Source organism: Cricetulus griseus, chromosome 3 (genome assembly GCF_003668045.3).
Source record: "Cricetulus griseus strain 17A/GY chromosome 3, alternate assembly CriGri-PICRH-1.0, whole genome shotgun sequence".
NCBI classification, from domain to species: Eukaryota; Metazoa; Chordata; class Mammalia; order Rodentia; family Cricetidae; genus Cricetulus; species Cricetulus griseus.
In genome coordinates this window covers 53715353-53729069 of record NC_048596.1, presented here as the reverse complement: position 1 = coordinate 53729069, position 13717 = coordinate 53715353, and positions in this window count along the sequence as shown.

The window sequence follows — 13717 nt, the reverse complement described above, 5'->3', positions numbered from 1 at the left end:
ACCAACGCCCGGCTACAACATTTTCTTATAAGTTGCCTTGGTCATGGTGTTTTATGATAGCAATAGAAAAGTAACTAGGACAAAAGGTGGTACCAGGAGTGGGTATTAATATAATAGGCCTGATCCTGTTGGGTGTTTATATATTTATTTGATTGTTTTTAGGAATATGGAAAATTTGGGAGTTTGAACTAGAAAAGTGATTTAATGCTGTAAGTAAAGCTTAGTGGGGCATCACATAGGAACTTGAAATATAGCAGTACTGAGAGTTAATAGGACTGTGGAGACCTAGCTCAAGAAGTTTTAGAGGAGCTGGTGGTGACGAACGCCTTTAATCCCAGCACTTGGGAGGCAGAGGCAGGCAAATCTCTGTGAGTTCGAGACCAGCCTGGTCTACAAAGCAAGTTCCAGGACCGCCAGGGCTACATAGTGAGAATATGTCTCAAAAAAGGTGTGTGTGGGGGCTGGAGAGATGATGGCTCAGAGGTTAGGAGCACTGACTGCTCTTCCAGAGGACCTGAGTTCAATTCCCAGCAACCATCCGTTATGAGACCTGGTGCCCTCTTCTGGTGTGCTGATATACATGGAAGCAGAATGTTGTATACATATTAGATAAATAAATTCTTTTTTTTAAAAAAAAAGGTGTGTGTGGTGGGCAGGGGGGACGACACACGACAATGTTAGCACTTGGCTAGAAACCATTCCTGAGATATTTTGGCAAAAACTATGGCTTCTTTCTGCTTTAGCCTGAGGGTAAATTGAAAACTAATGCTCCCTCACAATGGCTCCCACTTGTCTGTGGTGACTCATTTAGTGCTGTCTTCTGGCCTCCTTGGTTACCAGGCACGCATAAAGTACACATACATACATTCAGGAAAATACATAATAAATCAATCTGTCTTTTGTTTGTTTGTTCATTTTTGTTTTTCAAGACAGGGTTTCCCTGTGTAACAGATCTGGCTGTCCTGGCACTCACTCTGTAGACCAAGCTGGCCTCGAACTCAGAGATCCACCTGCCTCTGCCTCTCAAGTGCTGGGACTAAAGGCGTGCACCACCACATCTGGTTCATAATACTCTTTGGCAAAGTTTATGTGTATGAATGTTTGCCTGCATGCCTACAGGTACAATGTGCACTGCATGTGTTCCTGGTGCCCTTGGAGGAGAGAGATGTACATTGGATCCCCCAAAACTAGTGGTAGAGACAGTTGTGAGCCTCCATGTGGGTGATGGGAATCAAACCCAGGTCCTCAGCAAGATCAGCAAGTGCCCTAAATACTCTGAGACAGGATCTTGCTATGTAGTTCAGCCTGGCCTTGAACTCCTCACCTGCTTCTAACTCTTGGATTACAGGAATGCATCACCATGCTGGGTTCTAGCTTATCCTTTGAAGTTGGATATTTTACTGTGCTTATCTATGCAGATGACATCCTTGTGATTGCTAGGCATCAGAGGTGAGTGACAAGGATAAATGTCACCCAATGTGATGTTGGGTGGGTTAAATGCATTTGTAAAACTTATTTTATTATTTGTATTTCACGTATATGTGTGTGGTCCTGAGTGAATGTATGTGCACTCTATGCAGGTGCCCTCAGAGGCCAGAAGAGGCAAAAAAAAAAAAAAAAAAAATCGCCCGAAGCTGGAGTTACAGGCAGCTATGAACCACCTGGTATGGGTTATGGAAGCCCAACCCAAGCCCCTGTAAGAGCAGCAAAAGCTCTTAATTGCTGAGCCATTTCCCCAGCACAAGCATGAAATACAGTTTTATGTTTTGGCTTAGAGTGGGCTTATCAGGACATGACCAATTACAAACTGAGCAGCATCTGTATATAGACATACATGAGAAGTTCAGTTTATGAAGTGGCTGATTTTAAGCAGAGTCTCTTTCTTTTTTTTTGGCTCAAACATACTTTTAATCAATCATATCTGATATTTAAATAATGAAGCAGGAAATTTGTATATTGGTGCTAATAAAAACACTTAGAGATTTTCCAGTGAGTATTTCAATGGATAAAGACCAAGTGTCTGAGGATGTTACCAAAACCCTTCTAAGAGAAACAGAAGTCTCTTCTAGTGAAAAATTAAGAAAAAATAATGCACTTAAAATTAAGTGCTAAGGATGTTGAGCACTTTCTTATGTGCCTTTCAGCCATTTTAGATTCCTCTATTGAGAATTGTCTATTTAGTTCTGTACCCCTCTTTTTTTTTGAAGTCTGTCATTTTTTATTGTTAGACACTGAAGAAATTATTATTTCTTTTTTTCTTTCAGATTTTCTTATTTGAATTAGAAACAAGATTGTTTTACATGACAATCCCAGTTCCCTCTCCCTCCCGTCCTCCCCTACCAACCCCCCCAACTAAAACCCTACCTATCACATATCCTTGCAGAATTCCTTTCTTGTGTGAAGATGTTACTGTTTGTAGCTGGCCCTTGAGCTTCTGGAAATTCTCCTGACATTGCCTCTCATCTAAGGCTGGGGTCATAGGTGCTACTGCTACCACGTGGGCTCAGGGGATTCGAACTCAGGTCTTCATGCTCACATGGTGAGCACTTTACCCATGAGCATCTCCCCTGCCTTCTGTTTCTTTTGCTGTTCTGAGACAGAGTCTGACTGCACAGCCCACACTGGCCTGAAACTTGACATTTTCCTGCTTCTGCCTTCTGGGTGCTGGGGTTACAGGCCAGGGCCACCACACCTGGTTAACTGTTTTCATTTAGTCTACTCACTCTGTGCTTGCTTACTTTCTGTCTGTCTTTCTTTCTTTCTTAGTTCAAATTAGGAACAAGCTTGCTTCACATGTCAATCCCTTCTCTATCTCCCTCCCCTATGTGCTGGTTTCTGGAAACGCCCTCACATGAATCTCAGAAATATTTAATCAGGCTGGGCATTGGTGGCGCACACCTTTCATCCTAGCACTCGGGAGGCAGAGGCAGGCAGATCTCTGTGAGTTCGAGACCAGCCTGATCTACAAGAGCAAGTTCCAGGACAGCCTCCAAAGCCAGAAGAAACCCTGCCTCAAAAAAAAAAAAAAAAAATCTTATCAGCTATCTGCACGTCTCTTTGGCCATCATGTGAAGCTAATCATTGCTTGTCCCTTGGTGAATATTCAGATTATTATAAAGATGGAGGTGCAAATATATTTGAGTTCCTGCTTTCCGTTTTTTTTTTTTTTTTTTTTTTTTTTTTTTTTTTTTTTTTTTTTTTTTTTTTTGTCTATATCCAGAAGCAGAATGGCTGCACTGTATGGTAAGTCTGTTAATCTTTCCAGGAGAGCCGTTTCATCACTCAGTGGCTGCATTATTTTATATTCTCACTTATAATCCATGTGATTCTGATCTCCTACATCCTTCCTATCTTGTCATCTGTTTTCTTGATAGGGCTATGCTAGCAGGCTCTCAGTGGGCTTTGTCTCATTGATAGCTAGTGTTCTTAACTATCTTTTCATGACCTACTGGCCATTTATGTGTCTTCTTTGGAGAAATGTTTATTTAAATTCTGCATCTGTTTTTGAACTTTTCACTACATTCTGAATAGTGAGCTGGAGGAACAGCTCAGTAGTCAAGAATGAGCCCACACTGCTCTCACAGAGAACCGGGGTTTGGTTTAGCACTCGTCTTGGGTGGCTCACAGTGGTTGACTATGAGTCCACATTGGGCATATGGTCTGTACTGTGGGAGGGAATCTCAAAGGACTCCTCATAGCCAAAACAATCTGAAAAAAGGGAACAAATTTGGAGAAGTAGCACTTCCTGATTTCAAGACTTACTACAGAGCTATAGTCATCAAAAGGGCGCAGTGTCGTAAAGAACACGTGTGGTAGACTGGAAAGATGGCTCAGTGGTTTAGAGTACTTGCTCTCTTTCAGAGGACCCATGCTCAGTTCCAATTACTCACATTGTGTAGCTCACAAAGGCTCGTAACTCCAGCTCCAGGAGTTCTGCACTTCTGACCCATGAGGGCAGTTCAGTGTATACACTCCCACACAAACACATATTCACACACACATTATTTTATTTTGAGACAGGGTTTCTCAGTATAATAGCCCTGGCTGTCCTGGAACTCTGTTTGTAGACCAGGCTGGCCTTAAACTCACAGAGATCCACCTGCTCTGTCTCCTGAGTGCTGGGATTAAAGGTGTGTGCCACCACACCTGGCTTATTTTACTTTTGAGACAGGGCCCCACTGTGTAGTCTTCACTGGCCTGGAACTCATAGAGATGGCTCTGTCTCTGCCTCCCAAGTGCTGGGGATTAAAGCCATGTACCACTATGCCTGGCTGTTAAAAAATAAATAGAATAAAACAGGGCTGAGTGTGGTGGCACATGCCTTTAATCCCAGCACTTGGGAGGCAGACATAGACAGGTCTCTATGAGTTTGATGCCTGCCCAGTGTACAGAGAGAGTTCCAGACCAGCAAGGCTACATAGGTCATACTATGTAGCTCTGCCTGGCCTACTTGCTATGTAGCTGAGACTGGCCTTGAACTTGCAGAGAATTCTGCTTCAGTCTCCCATGTGCAGAAATCATAGGTTTATATCACTAAACCTAATTTTTTATTAAATAAATTTGACCTATTATTTTTCTTTGTTGACTGTGTTTCTGTGTCATAGCCAAGAAATTATTGCCAAATCTATTTATTTATTATTTTGAATGTTGTCTTAGGTTTCTATCTCTGTGATGAAGAGCCACGACCAAATATAACACAGACGATAAGGGTTTATTTCATCTTACAGCTTCTTGTCCGTCATCCAGAGAAGTCAGGGCAGGAACCTGGAGACAGAAATTGATGCAGAAGCCACGCAGGAATGCTGCTTCCTGACTTACTTCTCGTGACTTGTTCAGCCTGATTTCTTATAGACCTCAGGACCACAGCCCAGGGTGGCACCACCCACAATGGGCTGGCCCACCCACATCCATCATCTATCAAGGAAATGCACCACAGTCCTGCTTACAGGCCAGTCTTATGGAGGCATTCAGTTGAGGTTCCCTATTCTAGCTTGTGCCAAGTTGACATAAAACTAGCTAGTGTATGTGTGTGAATGTGTTGGATGTGCAGGCACATGGAGATTGACACAGCATGTCCCCCCACCCCCATCCCCGGCCTCACGTCCCATGGCCTGTGGAAGGAGTGGAGGCCATCTGTGAGAGGTAAGGAATGAAATCCAGCATGGTGCTATCTTTGTAGACACTGGGCCACAGCCTTCCAGAAACTGGCCTTGGGGTTTACTTTCCTCACACATTTAAACATAGTCGAACTTGTGACCTGTGACCTTTACAATAAGAATGAATTCTATTGGCTGATAAACAGAGCTCAGGGCTAGGGCCTAGACAAGCAACTGCAATAAGCATAAGGATAGATTCTATTGGTGGTGGATGCACAGAACTTGGCACATCTTTCATAGGGATGTGATGAATAAATGTTGAAGCGTGCGCCAAAAGATGAACTGTGATCCAGGATGGTAAAGTCTCTTTATTCAAGAAAACACCGGGGCAAAACACAGGCCAGAGCGAGGTTACAGGAAACCAGCAAGCGCGGCCAGAAAGAGGCTAGGGTCTTCCGGTGCAGCCCTTAAGAAGCTCCCTTACGTCACACCGGCTTTCCTTCACCACGCCCTTATGGGCGAGTCCCGGGTCCACCTGGCACCTGTCCCATGACTATTGGGCGGGGCTAGGGTGTCTCCCTACAGGGATGTGTTCTATTCACTGTAGTTTTAGGGCTCAGTATACCAGGATGGGGGGATTCAGGTGGAGGCTGGCTCCTGATAGAATAGCAAAGAATCACCAGGTTGATAGGCTACTTTTCCCTCTGGCATTCCAGGTGACTAGGCATCATTCATTTCATTCCACTGGGGAAAACAGGCCTATGTGATTGACAGTCCTGGTTTCTCCAATGCTTAGTCTAAGCTGTGCTCCCTACAGTGCTCCCTTATATATTGAGGTAGTGTCTCACCTGAACCAAAAGCTCCCTGTTCAGGAAGTCAATCTAAGTATCTTGCTCTAGGATTCCTTGTCCCTGCCTCCTACGTGAGTGGTGGGAGCTAGAATTACCATTGGGCCTCCATTCCTGCCCAGAATTGATATGAATGCTGGGATCCAAACTCGGGTCCTTACACTTGCATGGGAGGTATTGCACTTGCCGAGCCACCTCCCTAGCCCTCAAATCTGTCTTAGAGTTACTATTGGTGCAATGAAACACCATGACCAAAGCAACTTGGGTAGGAAAGGGTTGATTTCAGCTTACACTTCCAGGGAAGAGTCTATGCCTGAGGGAAGTCAGGGAAGGAACTCAGACAGGGCAGGATCCTGGAGGCAGGAGCTGATGCAGAGGCTATGAAGTGCTGCTTACTGACTTGCTTACAGTTTACATTTTTCAGAGGTTTAACCCATTATTATCATGGCAGGAAACATGGTGGCAGAGGCAGTCACAGTGCTGGAGAAGCAGATGAGAGTTCTACATTGCGATCCACAGGCAGCAGGAAGAGAGAGACACTGGGACTGACTTGGGCTTTTGAAACCACATAGCCCACCCCACAGTGACACTTCCTTCAACAAGGCCACACCTACTCCAACAAGGCTGTACCTTCTAATCCCTCTCAAGTAGTGCCACTCCCTAATGATCAAGTATTCAAATATAGGAGCCTATGGGGAGGTCATTCTTATTCAAACCACCACATTCCACTCCTGGCCCCCATATCATAATGCAAAAATGGATTCAGCCCTACTTCAAATGTTCCCCTAATCAGGGGCTGGAGAGGTGGCTTAGGGGTTAAGAATGCTGATTGCTCTCCTAGAGGATCTGGTTTGATACCCAGCACCCACATGGCAGCTCACAACTGTCTGCATTTCCTGTTCCATGGCAAAATACCAATGCACATAAAAAATAAAAATATAAATAAAAAAGAAAATACTTTTTAAAAAGTTCCCATAATCTATAAAAGTCTCAACACTTTAAGATTTCAAAGTTCAGAGTCTCTTCTGAGACTCATAATGTTAGACCCCCGAAAACTCAAGTATCCGGGGTCCCAGGCCACGTTCACGGTCACCCCAATCACCAGGCAGATTCGAGAGCTTGCTGCAAACTGCACGAGGCTTTATTGTAATTTAACGAGCTAACCCCATGTTAGCTCGGGTCTTTCACCCACCCGCCATGGCGGATGGCCAGAAAAGACGGCTCCTAGGGGCTCCCAAAAGATCTTATAGGGCAGCGTAAGGGGAGTGTCTAGGGGTACGCACAGGCTCACGATTGGTGTGCCTCCAGCCTTGGAGGGCTTGCCCTGTGTTGATTGGTCAACTGGTTGTTATGGCCCATAGGCCCTCCCAGGGTGGTTGCTATGCTCTTTACGTCATTGCTGTGCGCTTGTCTGTAAAGCACACCCAGGGTCGTAAAGCATAGCGCCACCAGCTAACTTCCGATTGGTTCCTTGTCACGAGACAGGCATCTGACCTCTAAGTGACCAAGGCAGGTTTATGGCAAGCACATGTTCGGCTGTCATGGCTGCCAAAAGGGAAGCTGGTTCCTTCATTCCCCCATTTTCTTTTTTGGAAATTCCAATCATGGAATTGCTGTCTCTCTAGCATCCCCATCAGGGAGTGATAGATATTGGCATCCCCATGCAAGGGAGTTCCTTTTGACTTAGCATTTTAACCAGGGAAAATGGACGGCGAAATTCTTTTCCAAACTGCTTCCTGCTGACTTTGGGACGAAGTTAGGGACCCCAGAAGGTTGAAATGCTAGTCAAAAGCAAAAAGGAATTTAGGCAATGGGGAATTCATCAGGGGCTTCTGGTTAGCAGACACTGTTGCAGAGACAGGGGGTGTCCATATCAGCTGGACTGGTTCACATCCACAGCAAGTCCAGGGCTCGCAGTCTACTTAGAACAGCCTGTAGTCAGCAACTGATACTCAGATGTCTGCCAGAAGCAGAAACCTGTTCAAGACATGTTTAAACTAGGAACAGAGGTTAAAACTTATTTACTGAAGCCCACAGTGCAGAAAAAGCAGATATTTGGATATCTGTTTAAACAGCAGGAACATATTTATAACTTTGAGTCCGAGAAAAAACTACAGATTTGGGCTATAGCATGTACATTTTTCTTCTGTCCAGAGAGCCAGGTATGGATTAGACAGAGGTGCCTTTGGCCTGATGAAAAGCCCTTTAAGTTTGTACTTAGATGACAACCAAAATAAACTTAAAAACCTTGAACTTGTGCCTGAACAGTAGTCACTATTTTATCAGCTAACATACTGACTAGTCTATAGTGGATCTGATTGCCTGATGCTGTCAAGCTGACAACCAGTAATATTTCAGAGATCTGAGAAGGGTATATTTTATCCGAATCTACTAAAAAGTGACAGAAGCCAGTCCATATACAGTTAGCCCTACCCAAGTTTCTCCATTACTGTTGGAGGCAGCTGTCTCAAAGAACAACAATCTTCGCCAGGCCTATAAGGTGAGAGGTTTTTTTTTCCTCTCTGTGGAAGAGGGACATGGAAAAGACTGACCTTGTTTTGTCTAGGCAAAGGGGGTGCAATCAATTTTCCAGTGTCCATCAGCTTTGTCCACAGTCTCGGCTAGGTCCTGGCAGGTGGCAGGTATCACATCTGAGCATCTCGCTCACTGGTCCAGGAACTGGGTTGCCTCATAATCTTCTTTGGAGACTTTGGGTCACTTTCAGGATCTGGCAGTCTGTCTGACATTATAAACTTTAAAGATAACAATTTAAATGCTATATTCTGAAGATCTCTGAAGCATTAGAGGTCTGTTTGTCTGTTTTAGTTACTTGCCTTAAGCACATATTAAGCACACAGGTAGCTAGGTAATGTCTTATTTCTGTAATTAATTTTTAGTCTGACTGTAACTGGTTTTAACTTAGTAAAATATTTGAAACAGCACAGCTGAACTTAAAACTGCATAGAGCTACCTTATATTCCTTAAATAGTAGCTTAACTTCTTTCTGAGGCAGGGTTTTTCTGTGACTTTGGAGCCTGTCCTGGAATTCGATCTGCCAGACAAGGCAGGCCTTGAACTCATAAAGATCCATCCGCCTGTCTCCCGAGTGGTGGGATTAAAGGCGTGTGCCACCAATGTTCTAAACTTAAGGCGTGTGCCACCTACACCCTGAGCTTAAAGGTGTGTGCTACCAACACCCTAAACTTAACTTCTAAAAACATAAACTGTAACATCTTATAGTAGATCAGCATTTTTCATAAAACAAGAACTTTACATTGTCAGGCTTTGCTTAAAAATAATTCTAAATTGAAGCTGTTTAAGTACAAACATTAATAAAAACAAACATTTGAAAAACTGGTTTTAAAAAGAAATTTAAATTCCCTTAAGGTCTTTCTGTAATATATAGAATCATTAACATTTAAATCTTAACTGAAAAACTTGTTTCTAAGATGGTACCTCTAATTTCCATGCGGTCACCTTTAGTCAAGATGGCGGTTTAAGTATCCTTTTTTTAACTTTAGCAAAATGGCTACCAGTCAGTCATGTGACCAGGTTGCCTTGTGGCTGGCTACCAGGAAACAGATCATTTTAAAACAAGTATACATAAATTACTTGAGAAATAAACAGGACTTTTAAAACTGAATTAACTTGATATGGTTAAAATTTTAACTTATATTACCATTTTTAAAATTTACTGTTTGTAGACATGAGAAACCATAGCACAGTTTAAAGTTTACATTTTTCTCTGACTTGTAACAACCTTTCCTCTGACCTTCAACAACTTTCCTCTGACCTTCTACGACTTGCTTTAACCCTCTATAACTTTTTGTAACAATCTTTTCTCTGCCTCTGACCTTTTACGACTTGCTTTAACTCTCTATAACCTTTTAGTTCATTTCTCTGACTTTCTTAGACATTCTTAGACAAATTTTCTTTTTTCTTTTTCCTCTTTATTACTTAAGTCTTCTATATTTTTTCTCATTTCTCAGTCAACATAAAAATTTTTATCAAAGTCCCTTTTACAGTTCTTAATAACTTTAAGGCCGTTTTTTGTTTTTTATTTTTTTTTAGAGCATCCGGATCAGGCCAGATAAGTTCATACGCTCGAGCTCCATGTGCTCAAGGCAGAGAGACCTGGGGTGGGGGTGCTGCTGGTAATCCCAGACCCTTGGCCAATCCAGGGGTGGGAAAAAGACCCCTGCAGCCCCCCTGCATACCATGTGTGTGGAGCACAGAAAGACGGGTAGCAGATGGCGGCCTTGCAGCCATGTTCCCTCAGAGCAGGGAATCACCCTGGGGCAGAAACAACCCTACTGGGCATGCCTTATAGACCCACAGGTGGGAATAGAAAGGGGGTGGAGTGGTGGATCCTGAATTGAAAACCAATGATGATAACACAGAATAGACAGGAAAGAACAGACGCCAACCCAATCTGCCCGAGCTGCTTATAAGGCAATGGCGCCGGGAAGACAGGCGGCAGAACCCCGCCGCTAACTGAGGCAGGTCCAAGTATCCTTGGCCCGCGTCCATACCTCCTGGGTCCTGGGTGTCCTCAGAGCGGCAGTCTGTCTTCTGGGTGCATCTGCCGATCACAGTTGAGGTGGCGCCATGTGCTCAGAGAAGAAAAGACCCCTGACCCCTGACCCATGCATGCCACGTGCATGGGCAGTAGGGACAGAAAGAGATGCTTAACACACAACACAAATATGAAACGTGGACAGACATTAGACAGGACAAACCGCGGCAAAGAAATGGTGCCCCAAACCAAAATTACAAACAACCCTTGGACTTTTGTCCAGGGCAGAACCAAGGTTCTCGCAAGTCTGCTTACCCTATGGTTCAATTCAAGCAACCCTCGGACTTTTCGTCCAGGGCAGGACTTCAGGGTCTTCCCCAGAAGTTCAAATTACAAATAATACAAATTACAAATTCTGCGCAGATCAAATTCAAGTCATGGCACCAAACCAACAAAACAAAACAGCAAGAGACATAACAAGCAAACATATAACATATAAGTTGCGAGCTCGAATCATCTTACCTTCAAGATAGAATCCACTCAGGTGAAGGGTGGTCGCAAATCCCGGACGAGCCCCCAAATGTTAGACCCCCCGAAAACTCAAGTATCCGGGGTCCCAGGCCACGTTCACGGTCACCCCAATCACCAGGCAGATTCGAGAGCTTGCTGCAAACTGCACAAGGCTTTATTGTAATTTAACGAGCTAACCCCATGTTAGCTCGGGTCTTTCACCCACCCGCCATGGCGGATGGCCAGAAAAGACGGCTCCTAGGGGCTCCCAAAAGATCTTTTAGGGCAGCGTAAGGGGAGTGTCTAGGGGTACGCACAGGCTCACGATTGGTGTGCCTCCAGCCTTGGAGGGCTTGCCCTGTGTTGATTGGTCAACTGGTTGTTATGGCCCATAGGCCCTCCCAGGGTGGTTGCTATGCTCTCTACGTCATTGCTGTGCGCTTGTCCGTAAAGCACACCCAGGGTCGTAAAGCATAGCGCCACCAGCTAACTTCCGATTGGTTCCTTGTCACGAGGCAGGCATCTGACTTTCTAGTGACTAACTTCTGATGGGTTCCTTGTCACGAGACAGGCATCTGACCTCTACGTGACCAAGGCAGGTTTATGGCAAGCACGTGTTCGGCTGTTATGGCTGCCAAAAGGGAAGCTGGTTCCTTCAATGGCAATCTCTTAGCAGTAAAATCATAATAAAAAAGCAGGCCACACACTTCCACTATGCAATGACACAGTTTAGACATTACCATTTCAAAAAGGGGGGAAAGGGAGCACAGTGAGGAACCACTGGACCAAAGCAAGACCGAAAACCACTTGTCCAACTTCAAACTCTGCATCTCCATGTCTGATCCCAAATCACTCTTCAGATCTCCAATTTTGTCAGCTTTGTTGACTGCAACACATTTCTCTCTCTTGGGCTGGTTCAACTCCTTGTTAGTAGCTCTCCTCAGCAGGTGTCCCAAACTCCAGAACCACATGGCTGAAGCTGCCAAGTAATTCTGCTTGCTGGGGCTGGAACTTGGCCCCCTGGTTTAAGTACATTTCCACCAGTTTTCTGTTTTTGATGGTTTCCTTTACTGCTTATGCTTTTCTTTAATTCCTTTTCACAAGTTGGAAGCTTAGCGGGGTGGGATTTTTTCCTGAGGTCACCACTCCATTTATTCCATTTAGCACCAAGCTTTCTAACCCTTTTTTTCTTCTTGAACACAGGACTTAGCTCCATTACTCTTTCCAATGCTCCTTTTCTCTGTAAACTATACATTTTGTGGTTTTCCTTTCTCAGCTTACTCCTTTTCATTATAAATCTACATAGGACTGGCCACTAATAACCACTCAATGCAGTCAATACTAGGCTTTCTTGAAATCTCTGCCAACATCACTAATCCAAAAGTCTTCAACTTATCCTCAGGCAGATTTTTTTTATTTTTTGGACAAGGGCATAAAACAGCCACATTGGTTTCTACAATACTTACTAATATTCTCCCCCTCTGAAAACTTCTTGAGCTGTGCCCCCACAGTTCCTATCACCCTCAGCACTGCCATCCAGCCGTCACTAATATGCCCCATTAAATTCTGCTTAATGCACTCAGCTGCTTCCCTAATCCAAAATCCACATTCCACCAACAAGCAGCATGGTTGGGCTGTCACAGCAATACCCACTCGCTCGCAGGTACCAACTTCTGTCTTGGTCACTATTCTATTGCTGTGAAGAGACATCATGACCATGGCCACCCTTATAAAGGAAAACACTTAACTGGGGCTGGCTTACAGTTTCAGAGGTTTAGTCCATTATCATCATTGCAGTGGCATGCAGGCAGATGTGGTGCTGGAGAAGGAGCTTAGAGATCTACATCTGGATCTGCAGGCAGCAGGTCACTTAGAGGTCAGAGAGCCACTAGGTCAGGCTTGAGTTTTTGAAACCCCAAAACCCACCCCCAGTGACGCACTCCAACAAGGCCACACTTCCTAACCTGTTGTGACCCAGCATGTCTCAGCCTTATTCCATAGGGTTCTACCTGAGTGGCGGTTTGTGGACCTGGAAGCTTCGAGGAACCCAACGGTGATAAAGACCAAACACAGGCATCTTGTCATCTTCAGAGAGCTCTCAGTTCCATGTTGTGGAACTAGAGCTATTTCTTTATTAGCCATCTTTTCTGGTGTCTCTTAACCATCCGGCTAATTTCTCTCTTTGTTCTCCTCTCTCTGCTCGCCCGCCCACTTAGCTCCTAACCCTCTGTCACATACCTCTAGCTCCTCCGCCCAGGTGAGGGCCTATTCAGATGCTTAGGCACATACAGATGCAAATAAGAGACATATTACCTTGAGGCTATGGTAAACAAAGCATTGAAATGTATGAATCTATGGAGGCCAATTTTAAAATTTATTTATTTTTTACATTCCAATCCCAGTTCTCCCTCCCTCCTCTCTTCCCGACCCCTCACTCCCCCTCTCCTCCTATCTGTTCTACGGAAAGGGTAAGGCCTTATGGAGGCCATTTTTATTCAAATCATCAACTAAATGAAAATATTTTTTACACTTATGTATTTAGTATTGAGAGAGAGAGAGCGAGAGCGAGAGAGAGCGAGAGAGAGAGAGAGAGAGAGAGAGAGAGAGAGAGAGAGGATGTTACTAGATATAGGACCTGGAACAGAGAACCATATGTCTGTCTCTGAACTTACTCTATAGCCCAGGCAGCCTTGAACTTTTAATCTTTCTACCTCAACTTCCCTAAGTAGCTAGAATTACAGACCTGT